Source organism: Perognathus longimembris, chromosome 9, assembly GCF_023159225.1.
Source record: "Perognathus longimembris pacificus isolate PPM17 chromosome 9, ASM2315922v1, whole genome shotgun sequence".
In the NCBI taxonomy this organism is placed as follows: domain Eukaryota; kingdom Metazoa; phylum Chordata; class Mammalia; order Rodentia; family Heteromyidae; genus Perognathus; species Perognathus longimembris.
Genome location: NC_063169.1, coordinates 32,149,403 through 32,167,217, shown reverse-complemented (window position 1 = coordinate 32,167,217; position 17,815 = coordinate 32,149,403). Strand labels below are relative to the sequence as shown.

The 17,815-nt window shown below is 45.5% G+C and overlaps 1 pseudogene; it reads left to right on the top strand.

The window, feature by feature from the left end:
• The window catches only part of LOC125357567, a 67,450-nt pseudogene extending 50,174 nt beyond the window's left edge, over positions 1-17,276 (top strand).
• The last annotated feature ends 539 nt before the right edge of the window (positions 17,277-17,815 follow it).

Below are 17,815 nucleotides of genomic sequence, written 5' to 3'. Positions count from 1 at the left end.
GCCAAGGCAGAAAAGTCCTTGAGACTTTATAGCTAATTAACCAACAAAAACGTGAGCTGGAGGTGAAGTGCCAGGCCATTGAACCCCACCAAAGACCACCAAGGAGCCGATTCTGATGCAAGAACAGGAGCTCGAGCTGGACTCACAACCCTTCCTGGCGCAGTAGGTCCAAGATCGTGAGCCCTGTCCCTTTGTTCTGCCGGATTTTTATTGACAATAGGGTTGGGGGAGGGACAATCATAGCAGTGGCTTTCTGATTGGGTGGTGGTTCGGGGGCTTACACTTGACTGGTCAGCAGTTCGCAGGCTAGCGCACGATAGGACAGTATTTCAAGGGCAAGCTCTGTCTCTGACTGATTGGCTAGGGGTGTGCTCATTTCCCATAAGGGCAGGGATTTTCTAGCTTAGCGGTTGCGGTATAGGGTAAATCCTACATACCAAGTAAATCGTAGGTTTCGGGAGACTGAGCTACTTGAGGTCACCAGGGCATCCAGGCAGGATATGTGTTTCCTTCTGATTGGTTGTTCAACCCCTTTCACAGTTTCCAGGAAACCAACACTCAGGCCTAGCTCTCCTTGTTTCATCTGAGGCCTGCCATAGTGCAGACTTGGCTCTCTCAGAGGTATGGCTCAGCTGGTAAGGTATAGGTAGAGTTGAGTCTGAGCAAGAATGCTGAGTAAGAGCTCAAGCCCCTAAGATAAAGCTTCAGTGCAGTAAAAAGAAAGAAAGAGAGAGAAAAGAAGAAAGGAAAGAAAGAATGAAGGAAGGGAGGGAAGGAGGGAGGGAGGAAGGAAGGAAGGAAGGAAGGAAGGAAGGAAGGAAGGAAGGAAGGAAGGAAGGAAGGAAGGGAAGGAAAAGATTCTGAACTAATGGGCAAGGATATGGCACAAGACTGTCATTTAGAACATAGGTAGCCCTTTCCTAATGGAAAATATAATCATTGGAATTGGCAGTAGGGGCTGGATGCAGGTGGCTCATGCCTAGTGTTATAGGGTCCATGAATCAACAGGCAATAAAACACTCAGATAAAAATTAGACTGCAGCTTGTGATCTCAAGATGCAGTCCTAGACCATCTCAGAAGGTTGCTTATATACCCCAAAACTACCGAAAATTTCCCTTCAACTTAACTATAGAGGCTTGTTACTTCTGAGAGGTATGGGTCACAACAGGTCTGGGCATCTTGATCTTCATTGGAGATCATCTAACAACTAGGTGGCAAAACAGATTGAAACTCTCCAGGGGGTGGGGGAGTGGTGTTAGAGGTGTGATCGATATAGAGGAAAACAAGTTCAAAGCAAGTTGAGGTTGGTTCAAATAGATACTATGAAACAGACTGTAACTCCATTGGTCACCTGCGTGTGGCAAATTTGACTGTGATGTTTGCCTGGAAGACCACACGTACACGCGGTTCCAGCTCCCACACATGCAGGTGGTTCACTTTTTGTTCACTTTTTACTTCCCCAATAAATCTGTTTTTTTGTCATCTTTTAGCTGGAGACTGTGTGGTGGACTCTTGGGGAAACCAGGAATCCTCTCCCTTGGGGGGGACCCCATTTCATTGTAGCAAACCCCCACTCTACTTCATTAATATTATAGCCACCTTGATTATATACCAACTTTACTCCTAAGCTCCAATTTTAAGACACACTCATATCATTTGCTACATGCACAAACTTTCTATGGATTGTCTTTCCCCCTCTTAATTAAAGACAACCCTTCCTTTCCTTTTTCCCCCAGAGGAAACTACTTTTGTTTCCTCAAACCCTTTTCCAAGGCTGTCTTTACTAACTCCCCTCTTTCTTTATATTTCCTTGAGCTTCTTTGGGCATTGTGTGAGAAAACAAAACAAAACAACCTTAAATCAGATATAAAACTAGTCGTGAGAAAATACAGAAGTCGGAGGGAGAAAGATGGCATCGACAGAGTAGGGAGGCACCCCGACTCACCCCAACTGAATAGCGAGCTGGGAACTCCAACACCCAACACCCCATCAAGAACCCAGCAATAGGGGCTGGGGATATGGCCTAGTGGCAAGAGTGCCTGCCTCATATACATGAGGCCCTGGGTTCGATTCCCCAGCACCACATATACAGAAAATGGCCAGAAGTGGCGCTGTGGCTCAAGCGGCAGAGTGCTAGCCTTGAGCAAAAAGAAGTCAGGGACAGTGCTCAGGCCCAGAGTCCAAGCCCCAGGACTGGCCAAAAAAAAAAAAAAAGAACCCAGCAATACCAGCAGCCAGAAGCAGTGAAGAAACGAAGGAAAACAAAAAGGAGCAAAAAAGATGAGCCGAAAACCTACACAGAGCCAGAGAATCTCCCGGGCACCATCCCCCCACCAGCTGACCCTGGCCCAAACAGGGCCAGGCTGGGAAAGGGGAACCCGGAGATCGGCAGACAGGCTGCCGGGAATGCAGAATTCAGATAGCAGGAGACCCCATGGTCACTAGGGAGGGTGCGGACCAAGACACACACCGGCAGCGACAAGAAGCTCGGTTCAGACAGGGGAACCCAGCGTGGCAGAAGGAGGGAACCAGGGAAGCCACCATGACACTTTGCCACCCCCTGAGGGACCAACGGCTGCGCGGGACACACACACAATGCAGGATCAGTGAGTCCCCCATTACCCCCTCACCCAACGGGAGACCAGCTATCAGAGACCCAAGCCCTACAAAGAAACTAGATCTTCTTCCCTCCCCCTCCCCACCCCGAGGGAACAAAGAACCCCCAAATCAGGTGGGAAGCTCCCATCAGGCGCTGGGAAGTCAGTTTAGCAGGGAAAGGGCAGAGCAGCCCCAAGGCCCAACAGGTTCCTGAACTGGCAGAACCAGCCCCGCCCCCTTCCCAACAGGTGCCGGGGGCCGGCCGGCAGTGCAAGCCCCACCTGAGGTGCCTGGACTCGAGGACACTTACAACTAAAATCCCAGGCGCTGGTGGACAATACCAGCACAGCAGGGACACCTGGGCCTGATCACGTGCCTCCCTCACAGCGGAGGCGAGGTCTGAGGATGCTAACCCACACCCGGACATTCGATCCCACTGGGCCCCACACATACTGCCCCCTCCAACGGACTCGTGGGAGGGCGCAAACACAAACCAACAACCCGGGGCTCACTCTGGGAGGCATACCCTGCTAAAGGGGATGGGGCCACAGAGCCACGCCTGTTGTAGCGGGCGCACAGCACACAGGAGGGCGGGACCCCAGCGACAGCCCCTGCTCTGGTAGGCGTACCCTGCACTGATGGGCAGGGCCAGAGCAGCAGCACCTGCTGCTGTAGACACGCCTACACAGGAGGGAGGGCAGAGCTACAAACCAAACCTGAGAAGATATCCACAGATCTCCAGATGTGCAAAGAAACATAACACAGTTCATCAAAGGGCAAGCCAACTTGCCAGCTGCAAAAAGCAGCACGACTGAAGAGGAAATGGAGACTAAAAAAGCAAATGAGGCCATGTTAACAGGAATGATAGAAAGCGTCAGAAATGAAATCAGAAAACAATTCCAAGAGTTTAGAGCCGAAATCTTGAAGGACACCCAGGAAGCCAAGAAAGAAATGGAAGCAAAAATGGATACAATGCAAGCCTCGTTTAAAGAAATGGAAGCAAAAATGGATACAATGCAAGCCTCCTTTAAAGAAGAGCTGAACATCCTGAGAATTGAAATGCATGAAAAAATAGATTTAAAATACAGCTCTCTAAAGGAAGAAATTTCCACGATCAGAGCTGATCTGACAACCATAAATAGCTCTCTGAAAACCATAAACTCCTCAATCGAAACCATAACACAAAGAGGGGACCATATGGAATCCAGTATCTCTTGCCTGGACGATGAAGCAGCCGACAACAACCAGAAAATGACCACACTCCAAGAATCAATATAGTGAAAATGGCCATATTGCCCAAATTGTTATACAAATTCAATGCAATACCTATCAAATTCCCAGCCACATTCTTCACTGAAATAGAGAAACCAATCCATAAATTCATATGGAACAGCAAAAAACCTAGAATAGCCAAAGCAATTCTAGGCTAAAAAAGCAGTGCAGGAGGTATCACAATACCAGACTTCAAGCTCTACTACAAGGCCATCATAACAAAAACAGCATGGTATTGGTATAAAAACAGATCGGAAGACCAATGGATTAGAATTGAAGACCCAGAAATAAAACCGCACTCTTACAGCCAACTGATATTCGACAAAGGAGCTAAAGACATACAATGGAATAAACATAGCCTCTTCAACTACTGGTGCTGGGAGAACTGGGCAGCCATATGCAGAAAACTCAAAGTAGACTCAAGCCTTTCACCATGCACCAAGATCAACTCAAAATGGATCAAGGACTTCAATATTATTCCTGAATCCTTGAAACTACTGAAGGACAGAGTAGGAAAGATGCTAGAACTTATAGGCACAGGAAGGAACTTCCTGAATAGAGTCCCAGGGGCACAACAGATAGGGGAAAGACTCGACAAATGGGACTACTACAAATTAAAAAGTTTCTGCACAGGTAAGGACATAGCCACCAAAATAGAAAGACAACCAATGATATGGGAAAGGATCTTTACCAGCACAGCAACAGACAAAGGCCTGATATCTGTCATCTACAGAAAACTCAAAAAACTAAGCCCCCCCTCCAAGCCCAATAAACCTATTAGGAAATGGGCAAAGGAGCTAAAGAGAGACTTCACAAGACTAGATATAAAAATGGCAAAGAAACACATGAGGAAATGCTCAACATCCCTGGTAGTAAAGGAAATGCAAATAAAAACAACCCTGAGATACCACCTCACCCCAGTTAGAATGGCCTATACTCTGAACTTAGGCAACAACAAATGCTGGAGGGGGTGCGGGGAAAGAGGAACCCTTCTCCATTGTTGGTGGGAGTGCAAATTAGTACAACCACTTTGGAGAACAGTATGGAGGTTTCTCAAAAAGCTCAATATAGACCTACCCTATGACCCAGCCATACCACTCCTAGGCATCTATCCTAAACAGCAAAACCCAAGATATCAAAAAGACATTTGCACTTCTATGTTTATCGCGGCACAATTCACAATAGCCAAAATATGGAAACAACCCAGATGCCCCTCCACAGATGAATGGATCCAAAAAATATGGTACTTATACACAATAGAACACTACATAGCGATTAGGAATGGTGAAATATTGTTATTTGCAGGGAAATGGTCAGAACTCGAATAAATAATGTTCAGCGAGACACGCCTAGATCACAGAAAACAAAGGGGCATGATCTCCCTGATATATGACTGTTAACAAAGGGAGAAGGAGAGACAGTAGAGACCAAGTCTTTGAAACCAAATCTGCTTGTCAAATAGTATTCCCCACAGGATTGGGGCAGCGACCCAACAGTATGTAACTAAAACCAAACAATTACTCAACATATAAAGGTCAAAAATTGACCTCTCAGTGGAATACAATAGCTCAAAAGCTAGGTATGTAAGTTCATATCAGACTACTGTCGACATATGGTCTAATATCGACATTACATTTAAAGCCCTAGGCGAACTTTCTTGGGTGTGGCCACGTGGCTACTGTATATGTTCTTGATACATTGTATATTGTATTGTATATTGTATATATGTCTACCGGACCTAGAGAAGAGATAGAAAAACAGGATGTAAGATATCACAAGAAATGTACACCCTGCCCTACTATGTAACTGTACTCTTTTTGCACAACACCTTGTCAAAAAATTTGTGTTCAATTAATAAACAAATAAAAAAAAAGAAAAGAAAGAGGTCACATCTTAAACGTCTGAATTTTGAACTCTTTGGACACTAGGGGTGACCAATTACTAAAACCTGCAGCTTGACCAAGCTTTTAACGACAAAAGTCACAAGTTGGGTGGAGACTTAGCCTCAGCAAAGGATTATACTAAAGGAGCAGGGTACCCCTGGGGCTTAACAACATAAGATATCTACATATTCCCCAAAGCAGGGCCCCCTGGCTCTACCCATTGAGGCAGGCAACTGCAATTCAAAGGATGGCTTGTCTCACCTCTAGTCCTTTGATCTGGGTGAACAGCCCCCCTCCCCCAATCTCCTGGCAGGCTCCAGGATGTCAGTGAAAGCAACAGCCCCCAGCACCTAGCCAGGCAAAGTATGGCTGTGTCTCCGTTTCCAGATTACATTACCCACTGCTCTTATGGACATGAAATCAAATTTATTTCTTTTTAGTGAGAGAGCTGTGTTGGGCCCTGTTCAAGCAAGTTACTTTAACCATTGTTTACAAGGCACTTTTGTCCTACACCTGTCTTATTAGTATAAGGACAAAACTGGCTGTGAGCCCAATAGCCTCCTCTCGCATTGCTTAACATGCTCCTTTCCTAAGTAACACTAAGCCCATCTAGTAAGGGTAGTAAATAATTGGCCTCCCCCCCTTTTACCTTGAGGTGGCATTCCTTTAGGGCAATTATAACCATATAAGGCAACAAGATCCCCTTAGAGTAACCTTCAAGCCCGTGCAGTTGCAGGACCTCTTATCTACCATTTGGACATCAGCCATAAATCCTAGGCAGACATGATGAAGCCCTTGGTCTTGATGAAACCCCTGGTCCACTGAGGTCCCAGCTTCTAAGACCTCCTAGATTATATATGTCACTCCAGACAATAGAGAGCACTTCTTCTCCCTGGTGAGAAGGAATCTTGAAGGTCCCTTTACCAGCAGTAAACCTTTACTTTGTTCTTTTGTACCAGCCTTTTCTAGGTTCCAGTGGGTAAGATTTGTAAATCTACGTTCCACAAAAGAATGTCCCACAATCAATGTTTTAGTTCCAGTAGATCCAAACGAGTCATCTATTGGGAAGCAGTCTCGGTAATGGTGTCAGGCTTCTGCTTTTACCATGGTGGAGATGAAGACAGTCTCCTCCAGATGACTGTCAGGAAGTCCTTGAACTTTACCAAAATGGGATAGGCAGGGGCCTTGCTGGTGGCAGGCAGTAGTGTCTCCAATAGAATGTCACACCTTTTACTGGGTTGCCTGCAACTTTCTGCACAGACTGGTTAAAGAAGCTTAACCTAAGGCCTGACATTAGTGAAATCTAATATTTTTCTGGTTGCTTTTTAAGTACACTGGTTTTTGCAGGCAGGCACCCTAGTATATATATTTTTTAATGACAGCTTTGAGTAATAGCCCTTGGGTAATTCTGCCAGGGCAATAACTTTTAGTAACCAGATAAGGCCAACATTTTCTTGGCAGAAATAGAAGGCTAGGGCCTATAACCATTTCCTATAAGTGCAGGTTCCACATTGTTAACATTTCCCCCATCCTCAGGTCCTCCACTCTTCCCATTAGCCCCTAGATCCACCCATACCTAATGAGCCACTCCTACTCACTATTAAGACCTACCTACTTTCCCCTATACCCCCAGAGAGAGAAACTGCCACCTGGATAAAGTACTGACACCCAGGTAGCTCCCTCTCCCATAAGAGCTATGGCCCCACTAATAAACCTCCTTATAAACCTTCTTCTTTTGTCTGTGATTATCTCTGCATGGTCCCCTGGGTTGGCCGGGACATATCCTTTCATTGGTGCCGAAACCCAGGATAGGTTCCCTGGTGGATTTGCTCGCCCATTTCTGGGGGGTCCAAGCTGCCCCTGGGACCTATTCTGCTGTCCTAAGCCCACCCAGATGACCACTAAGGTAACTTCTGACCAAGCTCTCTACTTCCATCCACCACAACAATGACAGATTTGAACCTCCAACCAGGGTGCATGAGCATTAGCTGGGGGCTTGATTCTGATTCTCTATAGGGCCTCTGGGCCACTGTACTGATCCGATTTTCCGTAGAGCCTCCAGGCCACCGTACTGACAGAAATCTTGGTGGCAAGTTCCAAGCCCCACTCCCAGGGACCATAAGTCACCAGGCTATGTCAAAGGAATCAGCAGTTGCGGGTGATGGCTCTGATCAGCTGTTTATTCCCTCACAGTCAACTCTATTTTGGACTCAACTGAACAGAGCCCCACTCAGATGCTGGTGGGTATCTCTAGTTCAGCTCCGCTGGTCACTCATCAAGTGGGGGACAGTTTAAAATGTCTCAGGAAAGCTGCTCAAGTTTGAGCCCAATCTTAAGCCTCATACAAACAAATTTGACCCTAAATTTGGAACTCCATGTGGCCCCTTCATGGGACATGGGACCTCTCATATTTTATAAGACTTACATAAATTCTATGAGCACGTGGGCAGATGGATTCTCTCTCTCTCTCTCTCTCTCTCTCTCTCTCTCTCTGCCTCTCTCTAAACTTTGCCGACCTGTGATAAAGGATGGGCTGGTACTAGCTTCCAAAGGTACCAATGTTTAACATTTGCTTTGAAAGACACAAAGGAAGGTTTTCTGTTCTTGTTAATGATGTTTGTTAAGCCTGGAGATTCTGTTAATTCTGCTTGTTGTTGGCTAAATCCTAAGTTTTCTCTAGCATTGACCACGTAGTGGACAATAGAATTGGTTTTAACAAGCACCACCTTGGTTCCATCAGGGTTAAAACAACAACAACAACAACAAAAAAAACAACTCTTGGAGTGAAGGGGGAAATGAAGAGTTAAAATAAACCCCATTTTCAGGCAGCCCCCATTTTGTTGTCTGTTTAAACTATGAGCAAACTCAGGGCAAGCTTATTAGGGCCCAGTCGATCAAGAACTCTAACCACCTGAGAATGCTTAACTCTAACCGTCCCCAGAATGTCTTGAGTCCTGAGCCAATTAGATTTATACCCATGTCCTAATATTGCTTGCTTGAACACCTGATTGCTATAACTTTGTTTTTTGTCTTGCTTGAACACCTGATTACTGTAACTTTGTTTTTTGCCTTTATAAGCCCTGTGCAATCGCAGCTCGGGGCTTCCTCCTAACCTCCGCTGTGTCGGTGGGTAGGAAGAGGCTCAGGCCGCGGCCCACTTGAATAAAGCATTGCCTTGCTTTGGCATTTTGGAACGTCTGAGTCTCGGTGGTCTTCTTGGTGGTCGTTTCACGACTTGGCATAACATTTGGGGGCTCATCGGGATAGCCCCAGAGACACCTGAGACCCCAGACTCCGAAGGTAAGAAAACAGTGCTGTTCACTTGTCTTGTCCTGTAATTTGTCTATTTGTCTGTTTTGCTTTTGCTTATTTCTTGGAGGGGTTGTCAAAGCGGACATGCTTACTCGGTAATCCTGGGGAGACTGGGGGATACCCCAGACTCTCCACCCTTGAAGGGGGACCCCTGGAACACCACCTTGAACTTGGGTCCACTCCTTCTGCACCCTTGCAGGAGGTTGTGGGCCAACATGGGAGATCTCCAACTTGTAGCTATTCTTGTTCTCAGGCCTGTGTGTTTTCCACATTATGTATTAATTGTTTGGTTTTTTTGGTAGCCTTTTGAACTGAACATCTGATCAGAGCTATGGGTAACGTTCTATCGTGGGAACCTCCATCTAGCCCCCTAGACTTGATCCTAGCTCACTGGAGGGAGGTTAAGGAGATAGCTCAGAACCAGAGTGTGGACCTTAAGAAGGAAAAGTGGATCACCCTGTGCAAGTCAGAATGGCCCACCTTTAAGGGAAATAATTGGTGACCTGAGGGGAGCTTGACATAAGTAAAATCAGGACTTTGCAAGGCCTAATCTACACCCCTCATTTGAGCCATCCAGACAAAAGAGAAACCAAAAAGGAAGAGAAGAAACTGTACCCACCTGTCCTCCAGGGAGGAAGCATGGAGCAGGAAATGTTTTCCCCGCCACACTCCCCACCTCAGTTACAAGAGGAGGACTCTGAGGAGAATGTTTCAGCTGTGCCCTCTACTCTGGAGGGTCCCACCCAGTCCTGGCGCTGGCAGCCCAGGGCATGGAGGCGTCAGCCCTAACTCCTGACCCACAGCCGCCGCTGACAGGGGCAGACACGGGGCCAGCCCAAGCTACCCGCAGGTGGCGGGGAGTGCCCACCATGCAGCGCTGTCGTCTCTGTATTGTTTGTAAGTCTGACAGTCTCTTTTGTGTCAAACCTGCGTATCTCACTGGAAAGATGTACAGGCGACGGTTCACAATCAGAGTATGAGTGTCCACAAAAAGAACTCTGGGGGGACCCCCACCCAGCCTTCTTAAGCAGAAAATTATTTGGTGTGCTAAAATGTTTACTAAGACTATCAAGCCCTGGAAAATGAGGCTGGAGAATGCTAAAATCATTTGTTAAAGGTTTTGTCTTAAAATTTGGGTGTTGCAGGAGTAAGACTGACAAAAAATACCTCTTGCCACTGGAAAATTTATGGCCGATGTTTGTTTTGCATGCTTTAAGATCTTTTGAATATGTATATGTGTGTGTGCATGTGTGGGTGTGAGTATGTTCAAGATTGTTAGTATGATGTAAAATTGAGTGAGTTTAAGTTTAAATTCAAATGGTCATCAAGTTTTGGCATTATCAAATGCTTCAAAGAATTATTGCATTGTTTTAAAGAGGAACTATAGTTAAAAATATTTAATTTAAAAAATCAGAGCTAAGTGTCAGAAATTTGGATGTAAAGGTTTATCACTGTTTAAAAAAAAACTGCTTGGGTTTCTCAGTTCAAAGACCAATAGGAAAGGACAGGAAAAACCTGGGAAGGGCCTGTGTGCCTATCCACAGGAGTGAGGGGTGATCTGGCAAAGGTACAGCTTAGCCAGTCCACGTGGTGGCACGGGCCCTGGAGGGAATCCACGTGGTGGGACAGCCATAAGGGGGCGTCCATTCATGGTGGAAGAGGTGTCATGAGTTCAAAGGTCTTCGTGCCATGCGGTAACTGGGACTGAAGAAAATAAAAAGAAAAAAGACTCTTCTAAAACAAGCAGCCCAGAGGCAAAGGGTGGCACCTGTTTTCAGAATGCCTTTAAGCTTCAGAGTTTTTCCAATGCATATAAAATCTAAAGTGTTAGTGTTAAAGCAGAGGTTAGTAAAAAGGCTTTGGAAATCAAGAATGCATTTCTAGATAAGAAATTTGGAAGAATAAAATTGTCCTAAATGATTATTGTAAAGTGAGAAAAGGAAAATTATGGCTACTAAAATGTTTAATTGCCATTCCAGTTTCTTTGTAGGTTTTTTTTCTAACAGTTTCCAGCAGGCCCACAGAGGACAGGTGATTCCTACAAGTTTGTCAAGATCTAACATTGGCCCTTAATAAGTTCCAGGTAAGAGCATGCTTAAAAACTACTTCTGTGTGGAACACCTTGTTGCTTTTAATTGGACTAAAGTGGACTCTTGTAAGACTCACTGATCTGAAATCTGCAGTTCAAAGCCAGCCCGAGCAGAGAAAGGTCCCTGTGAGAGTCTTCATCTCTAGTTGGCCAGCAGAAGTGCTGGGAACAAAGTCATGAGTCTCTTTGAGGCTCAAAGTGGTAGGGTGCTAGTCTTGAGCTGGAGAGCTGAGGGACAGCACTCAGGCCCTGAGTCCAAGTCCAGTGAAAAGTCACTCCTGGACAAAAGTGATGGAGCATCCAGAGGCAGTAAGCCACTGCTTGGATGGCAGAGATGGTGTCAGATCCTAGAGTCACTCCTGTTTGGCCTTTCAAAAGTTAATCAAAGCCGGGAGGTCCTAGAAGAATAGTTCGTAAGCATGCCTTTCCAATGCCCATGTCTGTCTACTGGGCAGGAACTTGCCAGTCATCTGTGATAGTGGTTAGTAAGGGTAAGTTTGTCAAATGAGAGGATAGTTTAAAATCCCAACCCCCGCATCTACTCAAAGCCCTGACTGGCAGTGAGAATTTTAAGCTGATACATCTGTTCAGGAAAGAAAGATTATAGACCTGAGATTGTGTCCTTATTGAGATCTGTTAAAGGCCTGCAAAGGTAATGTAGGCATTTTTTTAGGTCATCAGAGATCAGTTCCCTATCAAGTCTGGAAAAAGCTTTTACAAACTAGAATGCTAAAAGGCTACACTGTGGTAGCCCAAAAAGGCTGTATAGTTAAGTTAAATGTTGAAGGTAATTTTCAGTTTGGAGTAAAGCTCCCAATGGACATCTGACCCTGGCAACCCCTTGGTAAAGTAGACTAAGGTTATAGGTTCCTAGCTAGGTAAGGCCAACGCCCCTGAGTCAGCCTGAAGAAGTTACAGAAGATGGATGATCTTTGCCCATCAGCCCCCCATTTTAGGATCAAGGGAACAGAGTTGTTTTTGAGAAGATGAGGCAGGATAAACTAGAGGCATGGAAAACAGGGGTAACAGTATACAGAGACTGCACTTGTGAGAAATGGTTACAGGCCAAGCCTTCTATGTTGGCTTAAAAAAAAGTCCTAGCCTTATTGGAAATGTCTGATTTAAAATTACTGCCCTGGCAAAATGTCCCAAGGGCCATTGATTGCCTAAAGCTGTCTTGACATTTAGTGATGTGCCAGCCTACAAAAGCTAGTGTGCTTAAGAAGGAATCAGGAAAATACTAGGACATTTGACTAAAGTTAGGCTTTAGGTTAACTTAGGTTAAGCTTCTCTAGCCAATCTATGAAGAAAGTTGCAGGTAACCCAGCAGAAGGTGTGACATTCTACTGGAACCACTAGGAGCCACTGTTGCCTGACACCACCATGACCCCTGCCCATTGCATTTGAGTGAGGATCAAGGAGAGTCAACAGTCATCTCCAGATGGGACTCTTATCATATGCAGCTAATTTCTGCTGGAAAGTGCTTTGGATCTGCTAAAACTCAAATTTATGGGGGGACATTCTTGAATTGACTGGAGTTAACTACCTCTATTAAGAAAATTGGATATTGTAAGAAATTTTCAAGCAGACTGGCCTGCTGCTAAATTCAAAGCATGTATGACAGGCTGGAGAGTCACTTCCAGTCAGTGCCTGGGGCGGGAGGTGTGTCCAAGAGTATTAAATGTGTCCAGATGGATTAGAGTGTGACCTCAGAAGAGAGCAAGGTAACTGTCATCAGGTCTGCCAGGTACCAACGTAACTGGACAGAGATTTAAACTGCTGAGGGCATCTTCATGGAGCCCTCCTGAGGGTGGATCTTACAGATGCCACTAGCCAACCTTAGGAACTTAGAGGAACTGGAAACTGGAGAAATCCACTCTAAAATAGTACCTCATGATAGTTGGCTCTGGTCTGGCTTCTTAGGAGCTGCAGTCCCATTGGACTGACCCTTGTCCCATCTTTGTTTTCCCCAACAGCCTGTGGGTGGAGTCACAGTAAATTGCCTTGATTTAGTTGAGGTAAACCAGAAAATGTAGACAGTTTAGAACTCTAGTATCAAAGTAGCCCCAGGAAATGTAAAGAGGAAAGTTAGTATAGAAATTCTTTGAGAAAGGGATAGAGAAATGGTTTCCTCTGGATAAGAAAGGGATTTAAAAAGTAAATTATCACAGAATGTTTCAGTAAGTCGCTGATGGCGTGAGGAAGTAGAAGATGGTGTGAATGGGGATATGTTAAATTTTATAAGACAGATTATAAAACCGTATAAGGAAATACTTTAGAGAGAGAACTGGGGAAACAAAAATGTTTCCTTTAGATTAAAAGGTTTGGGCATGTTAAAAGTGAAAAAGACAATGCCTAGAAAGTTTGAGTATGTGTCGTGCTGTCTCTATCTCCAGTGTAACCCCTTTCGTCCTCAAGCACGAGCTGCCCGACCAGCAGGTAGCCAGGCCGGAACAAGGTTTACGTGAAAATCTCAAACCCATGTGTGAACACGAAGGGCCCTTCCTCCCTTTTGACTCAGTAAGAACAAAAGTGCAAGACACATGGGCTGCTTTGGGGAAAGCTCCTTGGATTTCCATTTAATAAGGGGAAGGGAAAATACACTTATAGCAGCAGTGACGGTGGGAAGGGGAGGGACTTGCAGTGCCTAGCTAGGCACTAGCGATTGTCTAATGATCTGTCCATCATGGTGATGTCACAGAACTTCCTGCAGAGGTGTCCTGCCTCCTGTGTCAGCCGGCGCCATCCTGACACACGTGCTCACTGCTGAGAGGCGGGGGCTGGCCTGGCTTCTCTTCTGGTTGAAGCCGGAAGGAGGTGGGAGTGGCTAGAGCCACCCCAGGTCTTAAAAGCATAGCCATCCCCTACATCTCCCTCTCTTTTGTTTTTTTAAGTTAGCAGGGGATGCTGTAAACATATGGCATATGTAGGCATGAGGCAAATGTTGACATAAGATATATATGGGGCCTCTTCCACAAAAGGGGTAGGTGAAGGGGACATCCATTTGGCTCAGTCCAGAGAAGTTGGAGTCCTTATCCTGTTTCTGCACCACTCAAGATAAATGCAGACATCATTTCCTCTTTTGGCGGTGAGGTAGAAACTGGTTTAAATTCTGGTGACTCTGGTAGTCCACTGTAGCTGATAACTTAACACATGTAGTTAGTAAAACATGTTTTTCATAAACATTGAGGCGAAGTACTATCCTAATGCCTATTTTTGAACATTTTTCTCATAAACATTGAGGGCAAGGCACTAAACCCTTGCGCTTACTTTTTAAAACATTTTTATCATGAAACATTGAGGTAAGTTGTTAAAACCCTCAGCTCCTATTTCCCTCCAACAGGACCCCCTAAGATAAGCAGCAGGGGGAGAGCAAAAGGAGAAATAATGGTGCAAAATTTCTTTAGTTTTCATGCAAAGCTGCAGGCGACGCTGCCACAGCAAAACATTGTGCCATGGAGATGCTCAAGTTAGAGTCTAGAAAGCAAGCAGGGAAGGGAAGCTGGCTGCCTCATACTGCCACTGCTGTTGTATGCAGGCAGATTCCCCATGTTCTTTTGGAAGAACAGAAGAAATCCAGCATGGTCCTTGTTTTCCTAGAGAACAAGAAGAAGACATTTCTCCAGAGTGAGTGCTCCGGGCTTAATTTCTCAATTGGGAAAGGCACATACAAGGCTCCTTTCTGCACTGTTTTGGGAAGATTTAAATTTTCTTTTTTTGTGCAAATTTAAGATATTTAATGTAAGCATAACTGTCCTTAACTAGTCATGGGGCTGTCCCCCCCTCTTTTTTTTTTTTAAATGACACAGGAGGGCACCAGGCTGGGAGTATGGGTGAAGGTCATTTCTTCTGGAACTACTTCCTGCTGAAAGGGGGCGAAGTGGTCAGGGGCCTCTGATTTGCCATATGGCCTGGTACCGTCCAGTGCAGTTGGCAAAAGTCCTAATCATTACTACGAGAATGGTCACTAGGGCCAGAGGGTGCCATGGTCTCCTCTGGCCACCCCTGTAGCTTGGCACAGCAGCGTAAAATGATGATGGCCCTGAACCGCAAGTTCCCAGGTGGTGACTCAGCGAGAGATGTTATTCTGTTAAAAGAGACTTTTGAAAAGATCAAGTAAAAGACTGACAAGTTCTCAGAGCTAGTTAACATGAATGATATAGAACATACCCTGGGCATAAGCCAGAAAAGTTCCATTTGGAACATAAACCCAATTGTGGTCAATTACAAAGAAGGAGGAATAATTGAAGGAAGCGTTTAGTGACAGAGAACCAGTTTGGAGTAACCAGTCAGAGGCAAATATATATATATATAATGCACACACACACACACACACACACACACACACACACACACACACACACACACACACCTGGCAGAAAAAAAAAGAAAATGGACAGGTAGTATTTCTCTTGATTTCCTGGCTCTGATCAGTTTTGAAAGTGCAAGACAAGGCAACTCCATTTAGGATATGACACCATTCTCCTCTCACTCCTCTCCATATCCCTGTTTTCCTGGACTGGCTGAGTACCAGGAGTTCAGGCGCTTGTTGCTGGGATGGCATGCTCCCATCTGCATTCACGGGGTTTGAACTCAGGGCCTGAGCACTGTCCCTGAGTACTTCTGCTCGAGGCTAGTGCTTTACCACTTGAGCCACGGTGCCGCTTTTAGCGTTTTGCTGGTTCTCTTGAGCCAAGCTTCCAGTCTGGCTTTTTGCTGGTTAATTGGGAGATGGAGTTTTAGAGAGATTTTCTTTTGCCCGGGCTGGCTTTGAACTGTAATCCCAAGGAGTCTTAGACACAAAAGGCCCTTTTCTATGTCCAATTGAGCAACAAGGAAAGCAACAGAAATACCCCATCTGTAACTTGTTGAGAACTGACCACAAACCACTTGTCCGTTTTGTTGTAAGTCTTAAGAGAACATGAGATCTATGTGCCGTCAATCTGAATCATACCATTTGATCTTACCATCAGGTGGAAAAGAGCACAGATAAATGGCAATCAAGGGCAAAGGGTTAAAACAATGTGAGAGTCTCAGCTTTAGCCATGGCTGTGTCTTCCATCCTGAATCAGCAGGCTTCATGCCATGTGATAAAGTCAGGCAGGAGAGATCTGGGCAAGGCTGTAATAAGATCTCTTGGAACCCTCTGGATAGGCTGTCACCTCCTGCTGGATTGCCTGTTAAATTATGCACAGACTGGTTAGACATCTAAAATCCCCCAGCATATCCTGGTTGGTTGCTCTGAGAAATCCCTGGCTTTTGTAGGCTGATGCCCTTTTGGCTCAAGCAGAGTGATGACTTTAAGAGATTTTCCTAGTCACAAAATCCCAAGGTAACTCTCTGGCTTCCAACAGCTATGGTACCTTTGATCTGGCAAAATGTTGGCACTCTAGTTGTTTAAATTTCCATCTAGGAATGTAATTTAAGTTTTTGTCCCAGCCTTATTTGCATCTGAAAGACTCTGAACTCAAATGAGAATTTTTTTCTTAATGTAGGAATCACAATTACAATTTTAGAAACACTTATCCACTTAGCTTTCCAATAAAGTAGTGAGAACCATTAGCTTGCTTTGCCATATTTTTTCTACATACTGGGTTAATGAGAATTTACTTTTATCTCCACAGCTAATTATACATACTTTACAACACTTGCCTGATTATATGTAACTTAAGATAGTTAGGAGTCTCACATAGTATTTAGTATCCGAATCATTAGACTGATATCCGAGACAATTGTGACAAAAGTACCTTCAGCTGTGTTTACCAGAATTTATAAGCACAAGAGATTTGGCCTCAACACCTTGCCTTTTTAATATCTCCAAATTATAAAAGTAGCACAGGAATTAATTCATATCAGACAAACAAACTTCTTTACCATCAAGAAAAACTCCTCCAATTTTTAGTATCTTTGAACTGGCCATGTAAGTTTTCTGAAATTTTAGTGGCAAAATAATATTATTTTGCTCACACATTAGAACCACGTGATCAGTAAAGAGCAAAAAACAACCTTTCCAAGGAAGCAAAGTTTTCACAGATCCAACCTCAAAGACCGTCCGCAGTCACAGACAGGCTGGCTGCTGGCCCTGCCCAGCTGCACGGCGGGAAGCTTAACACAGAGCTAACAGTATACAGACCACAGATTCACAGCGGGATGCCCCTGCTGTGAAGCTGCCAGGAGTCTGCCAGCCACTGAGTCCCCACCCAGCCTCGAGGAATCCAGCACCACCAGCAAGGGTGGGGGCGGGGAGAGGCCGTCCCGATTTATCAAGCATTGATAACAAAAATCTAAGATCCTGTCTCTTTTTCCAACAGACACACAGTCCAATCCAGTATATTTGGGGCCGGCTTTAGGGGTGGAGAGAGTGCAGGCCAGCCATAAAGCCGCGTGCGCAAAGCTCCATGCCCCAGGACGCTGCTGTGCTCTGGGCTGACAGCCACCACGCACTGCACCACCGCGGAACTCGCACAGCCCACCGCCGCTAGCTAATCTGGACCGAGAAATCTTGGGTGGGGGGTGCTCCCGGCCCAGACTGCTGCTGTAACCACCCCACGTGCTGCTGCCGCCCCACATACCCTCTGCACTTCTCTACCACGCAGGCACAGTGGAGGTCTCCTGCGGGATGCAAGTCCCGCCCAGCCTGGCGTCACTGGCCCTTGGCCT